Genomic DNA, 20,684 nt, shown 5'->3' on the forward strand with positions numbered 1-20,684 from the left:
ACTCATGATCAGAAAAAGGTACCTTATGTTGAACATAACTTGAACAAACCATATTTTTGGAAAATAACATCCTATCTATCCTCGATGAAATATTACCACGGTCAGCATAATATGTAGGCGGTGGTGGAATGCCATACTCAAGTATTGCAGCGTCTAAGAAAGAAAAATCAGAAATAAGTTGAGATAACTTTTTTCCCGTAATGTCCACATTACCTTCTGTGACACAATTACAGTCACCAACAAAAACTGTAGGAATTTTTCCAGGAAGAAAAAAACTCAATTTCTCAAGAAGAGCAAGCCGCTCCTCTTTTTTAGTAGGACAATATAAATTAATCATTCTAACCTTCCACCCCCTATAACTCAAAAAAACAATAATGCAGCGACCCACCTCCACAACCGTGTAACTATCAATAGTAATATTCTTATTACCAACTAAAATCCCCACACCATCATTTTTGTTAAAGCTGGACCCCGACCAAACATACTGGCCATAAGGCCAGTCCTTATCTCCTGGAGATTCAGTAATCCCACACTCTTGTAGACAATAGACATCTGCACTCAAACCCTTTAGATAATCCAGAACTGTTGTTCTTCGGGTAACAGATCTAATTTGCCTAACATTAAGGGACACAATGTCCCATCCAGAATGATGCGGCATAACTAAAGGGGATCACACATAACCTGAAAAAAAAAGAAAGAAAACATCAACTCAACCTTCATCAAGCAAAGCAAAGCTATTACCATCTGGCTGAATGCCAAATGTAACAATGTCAGGAGAAAATACATCTGACGGGTAAGCACGAGAGTCCACCGGGCTATCACACACGGCAGCAATGGATGAACACTCAGTCCTTGGCTTCTTCTTGACCACATCAGGATCCTCCTCATCAGAGAAACGGACAGCAGACAAGTCCCCTTGGCCACCGCCCCCGATCTCCTCTGAAGCAGTATTGCACCAAGATATGACAGGAGAATTGGACAAGTCCATTTCCCCCTCACCACGGACACCAAACTGGGGAGGGAAAGGTGACATCACCTCTGGAATCACCATGTCAAAGCCTCCTGACGCAGGAGGCTGAAGCTGGGCATCTTCAAATATGTCGTCCATCTGAGTGCCATCCTCTTCCTCTTGGGGAGCAGTTGCCTCCCCGACATCCGGAAGGGGACCTTGTGGAACCCTAGTAGAAGTCGAAGGAACAGCAGGCCCCTCCGCGACCACTTGAGCAAAAGACTTAGGAGTGGTTCCAGCTTGACACTGCCTAAGAACATGCCCCTCCTCACCACAAGCATCACACTTTACCTGGTTCTTGCAGTCTTTCGCCATATGACCAGACGTGTTACACCTCCTGCAGGTTGGCGGATACCTGCAGGACTCCTGGACATGACCATACTTGTTACATCTTCTGCAGAAAAAAGGAGCATCAGGAAAGTACAAGAAACCAGTGTCTCTCCCAATAGAGAAACTCATAGGAGGATAATGTATGCCCCCTGGCCCCTCGGGGTCTGTAGCAAAACGAACAAAGTACTTGTATTTGCCAGTCCACAAGCCTTCTTCATTCGAGATCTTGTGGGAAAAATGCACATAAGTACAATGCCTCCTCAAGAATACAGTAATGTCCTCCTGGGGGATAAAGGGATTGTGCATAAACACAACAACAGGAACATCCCCCTTTGAATAGAGGACAGTAAAAGTGAGTCCATCTAGGAGGGAGTTCTCAGTATGGCCTTTCAAGGTTCTATAAAGATTTTGGCAAGCAGCCATAGTAGAAAGAACCAGCACATACCTTCCATGACTTCTAAATTCCTGCAGGCAAAGAATGTCCGACTTCTTAATCTTCAATGCTTCAAAGAAGATGGCATTCACCAGGTAGGACATGGAAAAATGTCCCTTCTTCTCCTCGGAAATCTCAATGCGAAATCCATTCTTGACCCGGGGGTCCCCGGTCCCAGCAAATTTCAGCTTGACTCCCATAGTCAGCCACGGAAATCGCCTTCCCGTTTCCTCCTCACTCTCCCCCTATAGCAGCATCCAGCTTAAGCCACCGGAGTGGCGATGCTGGAAGGCCGAGGGCTAGCACTCAAGGAACCTGATGTCCAGACACTTGATCTGAGCCAAAAGGCCGAGAAGCGATAACCAGAATTGGTTTCAAACTACGGAGCCACCCAAGGATCCTGAAAAGTCCATTTGTGGAGATGAGCTCCTGGACTCCCGTTAAGAAGACATGTTGTCAACCTCTAGATCCCTTACATGCCTGCACTTTTCGGCTTGCTGCTGCTGCAATCCACGCGTTTTAGATCTGCATAACTCCACCTCTTTAAACACAGCACCTTCACCCCCTGCTGTTCCCACCCGCCTCAACACCATTGGAAGGGAGGAGAACCAATTAAGGCGGGGGGTGGGGTGGAACGAGCAGCTGTCTACCCTTAGCAGGAGGGCTCCTGATTACATACCTCTCCTGCTGCTGCTGGCTGTCCAGCAGCAGACTGAAGGTGGCTGCTGCTGTGCACAGGTATATAAAGGCTCAGAGCCTATTATGACACGCGCAGCCAGCGTTCCATTGCCACATTCCATCTACTGCAGGCAGGATACCTGGCTGGCTGAATGTCGCTGAGAAGCTCACAGAGACCGCCATAAGCAACAGTTTAACAGAATGCCACAGACTAATCAACCAAACTTTTTGGGTTGGGTTCTCTTTTATAGTCTGCAGGCATTAAATGAAAGAAGTCAGTGTTCCAGCAGAAGGAGACAACGTTTCAGAAAAGGCATTGTAGCAAACCAAAAAAGAAATTTTAAGCGCAGCAGAGTAACCAGCGCACATACCTGTTAGCTCAGGTGAGTTTAAAAGGCTGCTGTTGATAACAAGGGCATTTGCTAAATAGATGGTGTGTGTGCAACAATATACTGAAAGGTCAATTATATTGTGCAGCTTATCTCACCACCTGTAGTTATTTAGGTGAAAGCTCCAAAATGCTTGCCTAATATGTCTGTTTATCCAAAAGGAAGTAAAAAGGGAGAGCTAGAAAGATAGCATTGCATCACATTACATGGCAATGCAATGCACAGTTGCTGAAGTTGAACCAAAATGAGCTTGTAATCTGGCTTCTGCAACTTTGAACATGAAAAATCCAATGAGGAGAAGAAAAGCAAAGCCAAAGAGTCCATCCCAAAATCCGACAAACAAGCAAAATGAACAAAAAACATTGAATTCAATTCTTTCTGATTTTAGAAACTGCATTAAAGAAGGGGTGCACCGGTCCTGGAGATACTGCAATACCAGGTCAATGCGTGGAGTGGACAGAGCAAGCTCTTTTTCCATCTCCCTGTTCTAAAAATCCATTTAATATATGGTCCCCAGATAGGGGACGTATCAGATATTAAACTGATAAGAACAGATACTACACTTGATCTTAGCCAAAAGGCCGAGAAGCGATAACCAGAATTGGTTTCAAACTACGGAGCCACCCAAGGATCCTGAAAAGTCCATTTGTGGAGATGAGCTCCTGGACTCCCGTTAAGAAGACATGTTGTCAACCTCTAGATCCCTTACATGCCTGCACTTTTCGGCTTGCTGCTGCTGCAATCCACGCGTTTTAGATCTGCATAACTCCACCTCTTTAAACACAGCACCTTCACCCCCTGCTGTTCCCACCCGCCTCAACACCGTTGGAAGGGAGGAGAACCAATTAAGGCGGGGGGTGGGGTGGAACGAGCAGCTGTCTACCCTTAGCAGGAGGGCTCCTGATTACATACCTCTCCTGCTGCTGCTGCTGCTGGCTGTCCAGCAGCAGACTGAAGGTGGCTGCTGCTGTGCACAGGTATATAAAGGCTCAGAGCCTATTATGACACGCGCAGCCAGCGTTCCATTGCCACATTCCATCTACTGCAGGCAGGATACCTGGCTGGCTGAATGTCGCTGAGAAGCTCACAGAGACCGCCATAAGCAACAGTTTAACAGAATGCCACAGACTAATCAACCAAACTTTTTGGGTTGGGTTCTCTTTTATAGTCTGCAGGCATTAAATGAAAGAAGTCAGTGTTCCAGCAGAAGGAGACAACGTTTCAGAAAAGGCATTGTAGCAAACCAAAAAAGAAATTTTAAGCGCAGCAGAGTAACCAGCGCACATACCTGTTAGCTCAGGTGAGTTTAAAAGGCTGCTGTTGATAACAAGGGCATTTGCTAAATAGATGGTGTGTGTGCAACAATATACTGAAAGGTCAATTATATTGTGCAGCTTATCTCACCACCTGTAGTTATTTAGGTGAAAGCTCCAAAATGCTTGCCTAATATGTCTGTTTATCCAAAAGGAAGTAAAAATGGAGAGCTAGAAAGATAGCATTGCATCACATTACATGGCAATGCAATGCACAGTTGCTGAAGTTGAACCAAAATGAGCTTGTAATCTGGCTTCTGCAACTTTGAACATGAAAAATCCAATGAGGAGAAGAAAAGCAAAGCCAAAGAGTCCATCCCAAAAGCCGACAAACAAGCAAAATGAACAAAAAACATTGAATTCAATTCTTTCTGATTTTAGAAACTGCATTAAAGAAGGGGTGCACCGGTCCTGGAGATACTGCAATACCAGGTCAATGCGTGGAGTGGACAGAGCAAGCTCTTTTTCCATCTCCCTGTTCTAAAAATCCATTTAATATATGGTCCCCAGATAGGGGACGTATCAGATATTAAACTGATAAGAACAGATACTACACTTGATCTTAGCCAAAAGGCCGAGAAGCGATAACCAGAATTGGTTTCAAACTACGGAGCCACCCAAGGATCCTGAAAAGTCCATTTGTGGAGATGAGCTCCTGGACTCCCGTTAAGAAGACATGTTGTCAACCTCTAGATCCCTTACATGCCTGCACTTTTCGGCTTGCTGCTGCTGCAATCCACGCGTTTTAGATCTGCATAACTCCACCTCTTTAAACACAGCACCTTCACCCCCTGCTGTTCCCACCCGCCTCAACACCGTTGGAAGGGAGGAGAACCAATTAAGGCGGGGGGTGGGGTGGAACGAGCAGCTGTCTACCCTTAGCAGGAGGGCTCCTGATTACATACCTCTCCTGCTGCTGCTGCTGCTGGCTGTCCAGCAGCAGACTGAAGGTGGCTGCTGCTGTGCACAGGTATATAAAGGCTCAGAGCCTATTATGACATGCGCAGCCAGCGTTCCATTGCCACATTCCATCTACTGCAGGCAGGATACCTGGCTGGCTGAATGTCGCTGAGAAGCTCACAGAGACCGCCATAAGCAACAGTTTAACAGAATGCCACAGACTAATCAACCAAACTTTTTGGGTTGGGTTCTCTTTTATAGTCTGCAGGCATTAAATGAAAGAAGTCAGTGTTCCAGCAGAAGGAGACAACGTTTCAGAAAAGGCATTGTAGCAAACCAAAAAAGAAATTTTAAGCGCAGCAGAGTAACCAGCGCACATACCTGTTAGCTCAGGTGAGTTTAAAAGGCTGCTGTTGATAACAAGGGCATTTGCTAAATAGATGGTGTGTGTGCAACAATATACTGAAAGGTCAATTATATTGTGCAGCTTATCTCACCACCTGTAGTTATTTAGGTGAAAGCTCCAAAATGCTTGCCTAATATGTCTGTTTATCCAAAAGGAAGTAAAAAGGGAGAGCTAGAAAGATAGCATTGCATCACATTACATGGCAATGCAATGCACAGTTGCTGAAGTTGAACCAAAATGAGCTTGTAATCTGGCTTCTGCAACTTTGAACATGAAAAATCCAATGAGGAGAAGAAAAGCAAAGCCAAAGAGTCCATCCCAAAATCCGACAAACAAGCAAAATGAACAAAAAACATTGAATTCAATTCTTTCTGATTTTAGAAACTGCATTAAAGAAGGGGTGCACCGGTCCTGGAGATACTGCAATACCAGGTCAATGCGTGGAGTGGACAGAGCAAGCTCTTTTTCCATCTCCCTGTTCTAAAAATCCATTTAATATATGGTCCCCAGATAGGGGACGTATCAGATATTAAACTGATAAGAACAGATACTACACTTGATCTTAGCCAAAAGGCCGAGAAGCGATAACCAGAATTGGTTTCAAACTACGGAGCCACCCAAGGATCCTGAAAAGTCCATTTGTGGAGATGAGCTCCTGGACTCCCGTTAAGAAGACATGTTGTCAACCTCTAGATCCCTTACATGCCTGCACTTTTCGGCTTGCTGCTGCTGCAATCCACGCGTTTTAGATCTGCATAACTCCACCTCTTTAAACACAGCACCTTCACCCCCTGCTGTTCCCACCCGCCTCAACACCGTTGGAAGGGAGGAGAACCAATTAAGGCGGGGGGTGGGGTGGAACGAGCAACTGTCTACCCTTAGCAGGAGGGCTCCTGATTACATACCTCTCCTGCTGCTGCTGCTGCTGGCTGTCCAGCAGCAGACTGAAGGTGGCTGCTGCTGTGCACAGGTATATAAAGGCTCAGAGCCTATTATGACACGCGCAGCCAGCGTTCCATTGCCACATTCCATCTACTGCAGGCAGGATACCTGGCTGGCTGAATGTCGCTGAGAAGCTCACAGAGACCGCCATAAGCAACAGTTTAACAGAATGCCACAGACTAATCAACCAAACTTTTTGGGTTGGGTTCTCTTTTATAGTCTGCAGGCATTAAATGAAAGAAGTCAGTGTTCCAGCAGAAGGAGACAACGTTTCAGAAAAGGCATTGTAGCAAACCAAAAAAGAAATTTTAAGCGCAGCAGAGTAACCAGCGCACATACCTGTTAGCTCAGGTGAGTTTAAAAGGCTGCTGTTGATAACAAGGGCATTTGCTAAATAGATGGTGTGTGTGCAACAATATACTGAAAGGTCAATTATATTGTGCAGCTTATCTCACCACCTGTAGTTATTTAGGTGAAAGCTCCAAAATGCTTGCCTAATATGTCTGTTTATCCAAAAGGAAGTAAAAAGGGAGAGCTAGAAAGATAGCATTGCATCACATTACATGGCAATGCAATGCACAGTTGCTGAAGTTGAACCAAAATGAGCTTGTAATCTGGCTTCTGCAACTTTGAACATGAAAAATCCAATGAGGAGAAGAAAAGCAAAGCCAAAGAGTCCATCCCAAAATCCGACAAACAAGCAAAATGAACAAAAAACATTGAATTCAATTCTTTCTGATTTTAGAAACTGCATTAAAGAAGGGGTGCACCGGTCCTGGAGATACTGCAATACCAGGTCAATGCGTGGAGTGGACAGAGCAAGCTCTTTTTCCATCTCCCTGTTCTAAAAATCCATTTAATGTATGGTCCCCAGATAGGGGACGTATCAGATATTAAACTGATAAGAACAGATACTACACTTGATCTTAGCCAAAAGGCCGAGAAGCGATAACCAGAATTGGTTTCAAACTACGGAGCCACCCAAGGATCCTGAAAAGTCCATTTGTGGAGATGAGCTCCTGGACTCCCGTTAAGAAGACATGTTGTCAACCTCTAGATCCCTTACATGCCTGCACTTTTCGGCTTGCTGCTGCTGCAATCCACGCGTTTTAGATCTGCATAACTCCACCTCTTTAAACACAGCACCTTCACCCCCTGCTGTTCCCACCCGCCTCAACACCGTTGGAAGGGAGGAGAACCAATTAAGGCGGGGGGTGGGGTGGAACGAGCAGCTGTCTACCCTTAGCAGGAGGGCTCCTGATTACATACCTCTCCTGCTGCTGCTGCTGCTGGCTGTCCAGCAGCAGACTGAAGGTGGCTGCTGCTGTGCACAGGTATATAAAGGCTCAGAGCCTATTATGACACGCGCAGCCAGCGTTCCATTGCCACATTCCATCTACTGCAGGCAGGATACCTGGCTGGCTGAATGTCGCTGAGAAGCTCACAGAGACCGCCATAAGCAACAGTTTAACAGAATGCCACAGACTAATCAACCAAACTTTTTGGGTTGGGTTCTCTTTTATAGTCTGCAGGCATTAAATGAAAGAAGTCAGTGTTCCAGCAGAAGGAGACAACGTTTCAGAAAAGGCATTGTAGCAAACCAAAAAAGAAATTTTAAGCGCAGCAGAGTAACCAGCGCACATACCTGTTAGCTCAGGTGAGTTTAAAAGGCTGCTGTTGATAACAAGGGCATTTGCTAAATAGATGGTGTGTGTGCAACAATATACTGAAAGGTCAATTATATTGTGCAGCTTATCTCACCACCTGTAGTTATTTAGGTGAAAGCTCCAAAATGCTTGCCTAATATGTCTGTTTATCCAAAAGGAAGTAAAAAGGGAGAGCTAGAAAGATAGCATTGCATCACATTACATGGCAATGCAATGCACAGTTGCTGAAGTTGAACCAAAATGAGCTTGTAATCTGGCTTCTGCAACTTTGAACATGAAAAATCCAATGAGGAGAAGAAAAGCAAAGCCAAAGAGTCCATCCCAAAATCCGACAAACAAGCAAAATGAACAAAAAACATTGAATTCAATTCTTTCTGATTTTAGAAACTGCATTAAAGAAGGGGTGCACCGGTCCTGGAGATACTGCAATACCAGGTCAATGCGTGGAGTGGACAGAGCAAGCTCTTTTTCCATCTCCCTGTTCTAAAAATCCATTTAATATATGGTCCCCAGATAGGGGACGTATCAGATATTAAACTGATAAGAACAGATACTACACTTGATCTTAGCCAAAAGGCCGAGAAGCGATAACCAGAATTGGTTTCAAACTACGGAGCCACCCAAGGATCCTGAAAAGTCCATTTGTGGAGATGAGCTCCTGGACTCCCGTTAAGAAGACATGTTGTCAACCTCTAGATCCCTTACATGCCTGCACTTTTCGGCTTGCTGCTGCTGCAATCCACGCGTTTTAGATCTGCATAACTCCACCTCTTTAAACACAGCACCTTCACCCCCTGCTGTTCCCACCCGCCTCAACACCGTTGGAAGGGAGGAGAACCAATTAAGGCGGGGGGTGGGGTGGAACGAGCAGCTGTCTACCCTTAGCAGGAGGGCTCCTGATTACATACCTCTCCTGCTGCTGCTGCTGCTGGCTGTCCAGCAGCAGACTGAAGGTGGCTGCTGCTGTGCACAGGTATATAAAGGCTCAGAGCCTATTATGACACGCGCAGCCAGCGTTCCATTGCCACATTCCATCTACTGCAGGCAGGATACCTGGCTGGCTGAATGTCGCTGAGAAGCTCACAGAGACCGCCATAAGCAACAGTTTAACAGAATGCCACAGACTAATCAACCAAACTTTTTGGGTTGGGTTCTCTTTTATAGTCTGCAGGCATTAAATGAAAGAAGTCAGTGTTCCAGCAGAAGGAGACAACGTTTCAGAAAAGGCATTGTAGCAAACCAAAAAAGAAATTTTAAGCGCAGCAGAGTAACCAGCGCACATACCTGTTAGCTCAGGTGAGTTTAAAAGGCTGCTGTTGATAACAAGGGCATTTGCTAAATAGATGGTGTGTGTGCAACAATATACTGATAGGTCAATTATATTGTGCAGCTTATCTCACCACCTGTAGTTATTTAGGTGAAAGCTCCAAAATGCTTGCCTAATATGTCTGTTTATCCAAAAGGAAGTAAAAAGGGAGAGCTAGAAAGACAGCATTGCATCACATTACATGGCAATGCAATGCACAGTTGCTGAAGTTGAACCAAAATGAGCTTGTAATCTGGCTTCTGCAACTTTGAACATGAAAAATCCAATGAGGAGAAGAAAAGCAAAGCCAAAGAGTCCATCCCAAAATCCGACAAACAAGCAAAATGAACAAAAAACATTGAATTCAATTCTTTCTGATTTTAGAAACTGCATTAAAGAAGGGGTGCACCGGTCCTGGAGATACTGCAATACCAGGTCAATGCGTGGAGTGGACAGAGCAAGCTCTTTTTCCATCTCCCTGTTCTAAAAATCCATTTAATATATGGTCCCCAGATAGGGGACGTATCAGATATTAAACTGATAAGAACAGATTTTGCGTTTATATTTAAAATATCGTAGTCTTTATCTTTTCTTCAGAGCTTTAAAATAACATCTTCCATAGGTGATAGTTCCATATACTCAGGGCTCTTTTCTTTCCAAGCTTCTTCATATCCATTAGGTAGTACATATAAATTTCACTTAATGCCAGTCTTATACAATCCTTGACTTCTATATAGTCTCTTTTAAACAACAATATGTTTCTGGTCTTCCATAGAGCACTTTTAACACAACTCAAAGTGCACCATAAAACTCTCTCTTTTTCTTTCGTCATGTTTGGTAAAATCCCATATAAAACCACTTCATGGCTTAAAAAATTAAGACCAGATAAAAATTTTAAAAGCTCACCACAGTCTTTCCACACTTGCTGTGCAAAATCACAATTCCAAATAAGGTGCATAGTAGTCTCATCATTATTGCACTGATGCCTCGGGCAGGTTTGTATAGTGCTAAGTCTTCTTTTATACTGGAAATCACGAGTCGGTAAACATTCCTGCACAATCATCCAAGCTAAGTCTTTATGTTGATTCATCAGGTAAGGTGCATTTGTTAAATTCCATATTTTAGTGACTCTGCTATATGAATAATGGCTTATGGGCGTCAAAGTTTCTTTCTTTTTTAATTGCTGCAGCAGCTTCCTTGCATTCTTCAATGTCTCCATCTCAAAAGAATCTAGGCCATATAATCTGATAACTTTCTCCAGGATGGCATATTGTTGTGGAGGTGATAACAACACTGGGCTTGTTAAAGAAATGGATATCCACTTTCGCCTCCTAAAAATGTGGCCAGCTGCATATCTTAAAAAATGTGCCCAAGGGCTTGAAGCAAACATATATTTAAAACAGAGGCTAAAAAACTTGGAGTATAAAAACAGTTTGACGTTGGGAACATCCTTACCACCAAGGTGGTGCATCTTGTACATTGTTTCTCTCTTCACCTTTTCGAACTTAGAGTTCCACACAAATTCAAACAGCATTCTCTGTAATCTTCTCGCTGTAAGGTCACTTGGGGGATAAACATAACTGAGATATAACATGACAGGAAGCAGAAGGGCCTTAATAATTAAAACTTTACCTTCGATTGTTAATTTTCTTAATTTCCAAAAGTCAATCTTCTTTTGTATTTTGTCCCTTACTCCATCCCAGCTCTTCATTCCATCATTCTGTCGATCAAAAATCACGCCCAGAATTTTAATCTTCTCTGACTGCATCGGGAGATCAGGGATGGACACATCCGCCCAATTGCCACGGACAAAACAATCACATTTCTCAATGTTTAACTTAAAACCTGAGGCTTCACAAAAAAAATTGGTCGTTCTTATAGCTCTCCTGAGAGCGGCAGGTGATGAACAAAAAATAGTAATATCATCCATGTAGCCCATTACCTTCACATCTCTTCCATGTCCTCCAGGGATAGGGACACCTTTAATCACTTTATCCTCTCGTAGCATAGATAAAAGAGGCTCTATTGCACATATAAATAGCACTGGGGACAAAGGGCAGCCTTGCTTCACACCTGAATGCAAAAACACTTCATTAGACAAAAATCCATTGATTAAAATTTTACTAAAAGAGTTCTTATATAAAAGTGCCACTTGCTTGATAAAAATTTCAGGGAAGCCCATTTTTTTTAAAACCAACCATAAAAAACAATGAGAGACACGATCAAAAGCCTTTTGAAAATCCAACGATAAAATTGCTAAGTCTTGCTTCCTGGATTGCTGGTACCATATGACATCGCGGATGGTATTGAGATGCTCCGCAACTCCTCTTCCTGGCACCCCACATACCTGGTCTTCATAAATAACTTTGGATAAAACTTTTTTAAAACGGTTCACTAAAATTTTGGACATCAACTTGTAATCAACATTCAACAGTGTGATTGGTCTCCAGTTTGCCAGATGGGATTTTGCTCCTTTTTTAAAAATCAGGGAGACCAGACCACTTCTCCAAGATATAGGCAGGATATCACACTTAAAAGCTTCTTTGATTACTAAAAACAAGTCGGGTTTTAAAAAATTCCAAAATTCACGATAAAATTCAACAGGCAAACCGTCAGAACCAGGGGTTTTCCCATAGGAAAAACTTTTGATAGCAGCATCTACTTCCGACAAGGTGACTTCAGTGCATAACAATTCTTGGTCTTCGCGGCTCAGACTATTTTTTAATGAATTAAGGGCATCTTCAGTAAAAGACTGGTCTATAGTTTTCTCATTAAAAAGCTGCTGATAAAACTGGTGAGCTTGGTTGAGCATACCTTCAGTTGTAGTTTCACCCTCTAATTCTGTTATCATTTCCTTAGCAGCAACTACTTTTTTAAAAAAAAATCTTGAGCACTTTTCATTTTTCTCCATCACTTCAATTTTTGAGTTATAAATTATTTCCTTACCCTTCGACTCTATACTCTTTTTAATTTCTTTTTTTGTTGCTTCAATTAAATCGTCCATTTCAAGTCCCACATCTCTTAGTTGATAACAGGTCTGCAATTTAGTAATAAGCCTTTTATGCCAAGCGGACTTTTCTCTTGCATTGGCTATGCTGACCTTGATAAAAAAACTTTTTATCTTCATCTTGCTGTATTCCCACCATTCTAGCAGAGTTAAAAATTTTTGTTGTTTTGTTCTTAAATAATTAAAAAACGCTTTAAAATCTGTTCTTACCTTAGGATCTTGTAACAATGTTGTATTTAGCCTCCAAACTCCTCTTGCCTTGACAAGCCCAGGTAATTCTAACTCTGATAGCAACATCTTATGATCTGAAAAAATGTTTGGGATTAAGACAACAGATTTGACATTCACATATTGGGACATGAAAATAAAATCAATACGAGATTTAGAAGAAGAGTTCTCCCAAGTATAACCGGGATCATTACTACGGATCTCTTTCCAGGAGTCTCTAAGAAAAAAATCAGTTAACAAATCCTTTAGTTGTTTCTCTGTTTTGTCTTTTTTAGGAACGGCGGAACTCCCGCTTCTCCCTTCACCAGGCAAGACACAATTGAAATCCCCACAGAACATCAGAGGCGATGAACCAGGTAGGTAATATTGCACATCTTCAAACAACTGATGTCTCTCTTCCTTCACCGGAGAAGCATAAATGTTCAAAAGTCTAAAGTCCACACCTTTAAAACTAATATTTAAGAAAAGAGCACGTCCAGAAGAAATGTCCACAAAAGAGTTGATTTTAAAGTCATGCGACCTAAACAGCACTCCAATGCCAGAGGAACGATTTTCATTATCTCCGGACCAGATAGAGGGCCCATGAGGCCAATCTTTTCTTAAATCTGCATAATTCATATCAAAGTCAATGTTACATTCTTGCAAACAAAAGACATCACAGTCCACTGTTGACAGGTAGGAAAACAAAGCAGCCCTTCTTGTAGAGCCCCTTATACTCCTCACATTGAGCGAGGCTACTTTAATTGATGAGGTCATGATAGGTTAGTTCAGGTCACACTACTGTCAGAATCAGACATAAAGCCCACCGATGTTAACGGGCTCTGCACTTCTGAGTCCGAAAAATAAATGTTTATAGGGTCTGAAGGCCTTGGCTCCTCAGGAGGGGCAGCGGGAGCCATTGGCTTGTATTGCAGAAGACTTGGTTTTAATGGACACTTCTTGGAAGTCTCCCTGGCCACATTCTCATCAGACCTATCATCTGTTTTCCTTTTCCTACGAGTTTCCAGCTCCATTGCTTCTTCCTCCGAGCTAAATGTCCCGATTTCAGCAGAGGGACTCCCCTCCACCACCATATCACCCGGATCAGAATCAGCAGCCCAGTCCTTAGATGAAGCTTCCCTCCTCTCAGGACGGACAGGTTTCTCAGCTGGAGGTTTCTGCATAGACGTGGGCTTATGCGCAGCAGGAATAGGAGAACTGGCAGGTTTTCCCTGTGCAGCAGGCACTGAAGTGCTTGTGGACCCGCCTACAGGGGGTTGTGTTCGCACAGTAGATACAGGAGCACCGGTGGGACCCCCCTTAGCAGCAGGAGCAGGAGGGTTGGTTGGCTTCCTCTGTGCAGCAGGTGCAGACGTACCACCTGATGTACTAGCAGGCTTGGTCTGTGGAGCAGGTACTGGAGAGCTAGAAGACTGCCCCCGCGCTGTAGACGCACCCGCAGGAGCAGGAACAGCAGAGGGTTGCCTCTGCCCCCCGGGAGCAGATGGAGGCACACGGGCAGGTTGCTTTGCCAGCGTTTCAGCATAGGTTTCCGCCTTTTTCTTCAAAGGACACTCCCGGAAGGAGTGACCTGGGACCCGGCAGATGTTGCACACCATCTCATTGGTACAGTCCATTGTGGCATGTCCATGCTTGTAGCACTTCTTACAGATTGCCACCTCCTCCTTGCAGTTCTCATAAGTGTGACCGAAACACATGCATTTCCGGCAGAAGAGGGGCATGTCCGGGTAGAAGAGGCGCCCCCGCTCCCTACCGATCAGGAAACTTGACGGAGGATGACGCTGACCACCAATGCCATTTGGATCTTCACAAAATTTAACAAAAAATTTATGCTTTCCCGTCCAGAGGTTTTCCTCATTCATGACCTTGTGGGAATACCGCAGTTCTGGGAAATAGTTTTGAAGAAAGCAAATAATATTAACTAAGGGAACATGAGGGTTGCTCATCTGAACCACGAGCGGCTTCTCTCCACCGGAGTAAAGGATGACAAAAGTGAGTCCTTTAAGATCCTCATCTGAAAGGTGCAGGTGAATCTGGCGGAAGAGGTTCTGGCACGCATACTCCGACTCCAGAGTCAAAGTGAAGGAACCGGGGCGATCTTGAAGGGCCAGGATGTCTTCCCTCTTTACTCCTAGGATCTCCAGCAGCACTCTCCTCACGAAAAACTTCAAGGTCATCTTCTCCTTGGATGCATCGTCCACTTCGATTTTGAAAGAGTTCTTGATGCGAAGGTCACCAGCTCTGGCATAGCGCACTGCGGCCGCTACTGCTGATGCCATCTTCAAAAGGTAGATAGGGTCGATCGCCTTCTTGGTTTCTTTGCGTATCTGCCCCCTAAAGCAGCATGAGGCTTAAGACGGCTTTTACACCGCCGATGCCTCAAGGCCAAGGGCACGATTGGCTTAGAATCCTTCTGGCAAGATGTGGTATCTTAGCCAAAAGGCCGAGAAGCGATAACCAGAATTGGTTTCAAACTACGGAGCCACCCAAGGATCCTGAAAAGTCCATTTGTGGAGATGAGCTCCTGGACTCCCGTTAAGAAGACATGTTGTCAACCTCTAGATCCCTTACATGCCTGCACTTTTCGGCTTGCTGCTGCTGCAATCCACGCGTTTTAGATCTGCATAACTCCACCTCTTTAAACACAGCACCTTCACCCCCTGCTGTTCCCACCCACCTCAACACCGTTGGAAGGGAGGAGAACCAATTAAGGTGGGGGGTGGGGTGGAACGAGCAGCTGTCTACCCTTAGCAGGAGGGCTCCTGATTACATACCTCTCCTGCTGCTGCTGCTGCTGGCTGTCCAGCAGCAGACTGAAGGTGGCTGCTGCTGTGCACAGGTATATAAAGGCTCAGAGCCTATTATGACACGCGCAGCCAGCGTTCCATTGCCACATTCCATCTACTGCAGGCAGGATACCTGGCCGGCTGAATGTCGCTGAGAAGCTCACAGAGACCGCCATAAGCAACAGTTTAACAGAATGCCACAGACTAATCAACCAAACTTTTTGGGTTGGGTTCTCTTTTATAGTCTGCAGGCATTAAATGAAAGAAGTCAGTGTTCCAGCAGAAGGAGACAACGTTTCAGAAAAGGCATTGTACTAAACCAAAAAAGAAATTTTAAGCGCAGCAGAGTAACCAGCGCACATACCTGTTAGCTCAGGTGAGTTTAAAAGGCTGCTGTTGATAACAAGGGCATTTGCTAAATAGATGGTGTGTGTGCAACAATATACTGAAAGGTCAATTATATTGTGCAGCTTATCTCACCACCTGTAGTTATTTAGGTGAAAGCTCCAAAATGCTTGCCTAATATGTCTGTTTATCCAAAAGGAAGTAAAAAGGGAGAGCTAGAAAGATAGCATTGCATCACATTACATGGCAATGCAATGCACAGTTGCTGAAGTTGAACCAAAATGAGCTTGTAATCTGGCTTCTGCAACTTTGAACATGAAAAATCCAATGAGGAGAAGAAAAGCAAAGCCAAAGAGTCCATCCCAAAATCCGACAAACAAGCAAAATGAACAAAAAACATTGAATTCAATTCTTTCTGATTTTAGAAACTGCATTAAAGAAGGGGTGCACCGGTCCTGGAGATACTGCAATACCAGGTCAATGCGTGGAGTGGACAGAGCAAGCTCTTTTTCCATCTCCCTGTTCTAAAAATCCATTTAATATATGGTCCCCAGATAGGGGACGTATCAGATATTAAACTGATAAGAACAGATACTACACTTGATCTTAGCCAAAAGGCCGAGAAGCGATAACCAGAATTGGTTTCAAACTACGGAGCCACCCAAGGATCCTGAAAAGTCCATTTGTGGAGATGAGCTCCTGGACTCCCTTTAAGAAGACATGTTGTCAACCTCTAGATCCCTTACATGCCTGCACTTTTCGGCTTGCTGCTGCTGCAATCCACGCGTTTTAGATCTGCATAACTCCACCTCTTTAAACACAGCACCTTCACCCCCTGCTGTTCCCACCCGCCTCAACACCGTTGGAAGGGAGGAGAACCAATTAAGGCGGGGGGTGGGGTGGAACGAGCAGCTGTCTACCCTTAGCAGGAGGGCTCCTGATTACATACCTCTCCTGCTGCTGCTGCTGCTGGCTGTCCAGCAGCAGACTGAAGGTGGCTGCTGCTGTGCACAGGTATATAAAGGCTCAGAGCCTATTATGACACGCGCAGCCAGCGTTCCATTGCCACATTCCATCTACTGCAGGCAGGATACCTGGCTGGCTGAATGTCGCTGAGAAGCTCACAGAGACCGCCATAAGCAACAGTTTAACAGAATGCCACAGACTAATCAACCAAACTTTTTGGATTGGGTTCTCTTTTATAGTCTGCAGGCATTAAATGAAAGAAGTCAGTGTTCCAGCAGAAGGAGACAACGTTTCAGAAAAGGCATTGTAGCAAACCAAAACAGAAATTTTAAGCGCAGCAGAGTAACCAGCGCACATACCTGTTAGCTCAGGTGAGTTTAAAAGGCTGCTGTTGATAACAAGGGCATTTGCTAAATAGATGGTGTGTGTGCAACAATATACTGAAAGGTCAATTATATTGTGCAGCTTATCTCACCACCTGTAGTTATTTAGGTGAAAGCTCCAAAATGCTTGCCTAATATGTCTGTTTATCCAAAAGGAAGTAAAAAGGGAGAGCTAGAAAGATAGCATTGCATCACATTACATGGCAATGCAATGCACAGTTGCTGAAGTTGAACCAAAATGAGCTTGTAATCTGGCTTCTGCAACTTTGAACATGAAAAATCCAATGAGGAGAAGAAAAGCAAAGCCAAAGAGTCCATCCCAAAATCCGACAAACAAGCAAAATGAACAAAAAACATTGAATTCAATTCTTTCTGATTTTAGAAACTGCATTAAAGAAGGGGTGCACCGGTCCTGGAGATACTGCAATACCAGGTCAATGCGTGGAGTGGACAGAGCAAGCTCTTTTTCCATCTCCCTGTTCTAAAAATCCATTTAATATATGGTCCCCAGATAGGGGACGTATCAGATATTAAACTGATAAGAACAGATACTACACTTGATCTTAGCCAAAAGGCCGAGAAGCGATAACCAGAATTGGTTTCAAACTACGGAGCCACCCAAGGATCCTGAAAAGTCCATTTGTGGAGATGAGCTCCTGGACTCCCGTTAAGAAGACATGTTGTCAACCTCTAGATCCCTTACATGCCTGCACTTTTCGGCTTGCTGCTGCTGCAATCCACGCGTTTTAGATCTGCATAACTCCACCTCTTTAAACACAGCACCTTCACCCCCTGCTGTTCCCACCCGCCTCAACACCGTTGGAAGGGAGGAGAACCAATTAAGGCGGGGGGTGGGGTGGAACGAGCAGCTGTCTACCCTTAGCAGGAGGGCTCCTGATTACATACCTCTCCTGCTGCTGCTGCTGCTGGCTGTCCAGCAGCAGACTGAAGGTGGCTGCTGCTGTGCACAGGTATATAAAGGCTCAGAGCCTATTATGACACGCGCAGCCAGCGTTCCATTGCCACATTCCATCTACTGCAGGCAGGATACCTGGCTGGCTGAATGTCGCTGAGAAGCTCACAGAGACCGCCATAAGCAACAGTTTAACAGAATGCCACAGACTAATCAACCAAACTTTTTGGGTTGGGTTCTCTTTTATAGTCTGCAGGCATTAAATGAAAGAAGTCAGTGTTCCAGCAGAAGGAGACAACGTTTCAGAAAAGGCATTGTAGCAAACCAAAAAAGAAATTTTAAGCACAGCAGAGTAACCAGCGCACATACCTGTTAGCTCAGGTGAGTTTAAAAGGCTGCTGTTGATAACAAGGGCATTTGCTAAATAGATGGTGTGTGTGCAACAATATACTGAAAGGTCAATTATATTGTGCAGCTTATCTCACCACCTGTAGTTATTTAGGTGAAAGCTCCAAAATGCTTGCCTAATATGTCTGTTTATCCAAAAGGAAGTAAAAAGGGAGAGCTAGAAAGATAGCATTGCATCACATTACATGGCAATACAATGCACAGTTGCTGAAGTTGAACCAAAATGAGCTTGTAATCTGGCTTCTGCAACTTTGAACATGAAAAATCCAATGAGGAGAAGAAAAGCAAAGCCAAAGAGTCCATCCCAAAATCCGACAAACAAGCAAAATGAACAAAAAACATTGAATTCAATTCTTTCTGATTTTAGAAACTGCATTAAAGAAGGGGTGCACCGGTCCTGGAGATACTGCAATACCAGGTCAATGCGTGGAGTGGACAGAGCAAGCTCTTTTTCCATCTCCCTGTTCTAAAAATCCATTTAATATATGGTCCCCAGATAGGGGACGTATCAGATATTAAACTGATAAGAACAGATACTACACTTGATCTTAGCCAAAAGGCCGAGAAGCGATAACCAGAATTGGTTTCAAACTACGGAGCCACCCAAGGATCCTGAAAAGTCCATTTGTGGAGATGAGCTCCTGGACTCCCGTTAAGAAGACATGTTGTCAACCTCTAGATCCCTTACATGCCTGCACTTTTCGGCTTGCTGCTGCTGCAATCCACGCGTTTTAGATCTGCATAACTCCACCTCTTTAAACACAGCACCTTCACCCCCTGCTGTTCCCACCCGCCTCAACACCGTTGGAAGGGAGGAGAACCAATTAAGGCGGGGGGTGGGGTGGAACGAGCAGCTGTCTACCCTTAGCAGGAGGGCTCCTGATTACATACCTCTCCTGCTGCTGCTGCTGCTGGCTGTCCAGCAGCAGACTGAAGGTGGCTGCTGCTGTGCACAGGTATATAAAGGCTCAGAGCCTATTATGACACGCGCAGCCAGCGTTCCATTGCCACATTCCATCTACTGCAGGCAGGATACCTGGCTGGCTGAATGTCGCTGAGAAGCTCACAGAGACCGCCATAAGCAACAGTTTAACAGAATGCCACAGACTAATCAACCAAACTTTTTGGGTTGGGTTCTCTTTTATAGTCTGCAGGCATTAAATGAAAGAAGTCAGTGTTCCAGCAGAAGGAGACAACGTTTCAGAAAAGGCATTGTAGCAAACCAAAAAAGAAATTTTAAGCGCAGCAGAGTAACCAGCGCACATACCTGTTAGCTCAGGTGAGTTTAAAAGGCTGCTGTTGATAACAAGGGCATTTGCTAAATAGATGGTGTGTGTGCAACAATATACTGAAAGGTCAATTATATTGTGCAGCTTATCTCACCACCTGTAGTTATTTAGGTGAAAGCTCCAAAATGCTTGCCTAATATGTCTGTTTATCCAAAAGGAAGTAAAAAGGGAGAGCTAGAAAGATAGCATTGCATCACATTACATGGCAATGCAATGCACAGTTGCTGAAGTTGAACCAAAATGAGCTTGTAATCTGGCTTCTGCAACTTTGAACATGAAAAATCCAATGAGGAGAAGAAAAGCAAAGCCAAAGAGTCCATCCCAAAATCCGACAAACAAGCAAAATGAACAAAAAACATTGAATTCAATTCTTTCTGATTTTAGAAACTGCATTAAAGAAGGGGTGCACCGGTCCTGGAGATACTGCAATACCAGGTCAATGCGTGGAGTGGACAGAGCAAGCTCTTTTTCCATCTCCCTGTTCTAAAAATCCATTTAATATATGGTCCCCAGATAGGGGACGTATCAGATATTAAACTGATAAGAACAGATACTACACTTGATCTTAGCCAAAAGGCCGAGAAGCGATAACCAGAATTGGTTTCAAACTACGGAGCCACCCAAGGATCCTGAAAAGTCCATTTGTGGAGATGAGCTCCTGGACTCCCGTTAAGAAGACATGTTGTCAACCTCTAGATCCCTTACATGCCTGCACTTTTCGGCTTGCTGCTGCTGCAATCCACGCGTTTTAGATCTGCATAACTCCACCTCTTTAAACACAGCACCTTCACCCCCTGCTGTTCCCACCCACCTCAACACCGTTGGAAGGGAGGAGAACCAATTAAGGCGGGGGGTGGGGTGGAACGAGCAGCTGTCTACCCTTAGCAGGAGGGCTCCTGATTACATACCTCTCCTGCTGCTGCTGCTGCTGGCTGTCCAGCAGCAGACTGAAGGTGGCTGCTGCTGTGCACAGGTATATAAAGGCT

At 44.4% G+C, this 20,684-nt stretch overlaps 9 non-coding genes and 1 pseudogene across 9 annotated transcripts; all 10 read right to left on the reverse strand.

Annotated features, from left to right (window-relative positions):
* Positions 1–3,241: 3,241 nt before the first annotated feature.
* LOC141224025 (U2 spliceosomal RNA) lies at positions 3,242–3,432 on the reverse strand. Its single transcript, XR_012291543.1, has one exon. It is a non-coding gene; the product is annotated as a U2 spliceosomal RNA (small nuclear RNA).
* Positions 3,433–4,547: 1,115 nt separating this feature from the next.
* LOC141224036 (U2 spliceosomal RNA) lies at positions 4,548–4,738 on the reverse strand. Its single transcript, XR_012291554.1, has one exon. It is a non-coding gene; the product is annotated as a U2 spliceosomal RNA (small nuclear RNA).
* Positions 4,739–5,853: 1,115 nt separating this feature from the next.
* LOC141224047 (U2 spliceosomal RNA) lies at positions 5,854–6,044 on the reverse strand. The gene has a single exon (XR_012291565.1). It is a non-coding gene; the product is annotated as a U2 spliceosomal RNA (small nuclear RNA).
* A 1,115-nt stretch (positions 6,045–7,159) lies between these two features.
* Positions 7,160–7,350, reverse strand: LOC141224102 (U2 spliceosomal RNA). The gene has a single exon (XR_012291618.1). It is a non-coding gene; the product is annotated as a U2 spliceosomal RNA (small nuclear RNA).
* Positions 7,351–8,465: 1,115 nt separating this feature from the next.
* LOC141224059 (U2 spliceosomal RNA) lies at positions 8,466–8,656 on the reverse strand. Its single transcript, XR_012291576.1, has one exon. It is a non-coding gene; the product is annotated as a U2 spliceosomal RNA (small nuclear RNA).
* Positions 8,657–9,771: 1,115 nt separating this feature from the next.
* On the reverse strand, positions 9,772–9,947 carry LOC141224166 (U2 spliceosomal RNA; annotated as a pseudogene).
* A 6,231-nt stretch (positions 9,948–16,178) lies between these two features.
* On the reverse strand, positions 16,179–16,369 carry LOC141224070 (U2 spliceosomal RNA). The gene has a single exon (XR_012291587.1). It is a non-coding gene; the product is annotated as a U2 spliceosomal RNA (small nuclear RNA).
* Positions 16,370–17,484: 1,115 nt separating this feature from the next.
* On the reverse strand, positions 17,485–17,675 carry LOC141224082 (U2 spliceosomal RNA). Its single transcript, XR_012291599.1, has one exon. It is a non-coding gene; the product is annotated as a U2 spliceosomal RNA (small nuclear RNA).
* A 1,115-nt stretch (positions 17,676–18,790) lies between these two features.
* On the reverse strand, positions 18,791–18,981 carry LOC141224093 (U2 spliceosomal RNA). Its single transcript, XR_012291610.1, has one exon. It is a non-coding gene; the product is annotated as a U2 spliceosomal RNA (small nuclear RNA).
* A 1,115-nt stretch (positions 18,982–20,096) lies between these two features.
* LOC141224105 (U2 spliceosomal RNA) lies at positions 20,097–20,287 on the reverse strand. The gene has a single exon (XR_012291621.1). It is a non-coding gene; the product is annotated as a U2 spliceosomal RNA (small nuclear RNA).
* Between the last annotated feature and the right edge of the window lie 397 nt (positions 20,288–20,684).

Source organism: Phyllobates terribilis, unplaced genomic scaffold (assembly GCF_046119375.1).
Source record: "Phyllobates terribilis strain yellow unplaced genomic scaffold, ASM4611937v1 Scaffold_381__1_contigs__length_1843176, whole genome shotgun sequence".
Classification (NCBI taxonomy): Eukaryota; Metazoa; Chordata; class Amphibia; order Anura; family Dendrobatidae; genus Phyllobates; species Phyllobates terribilis.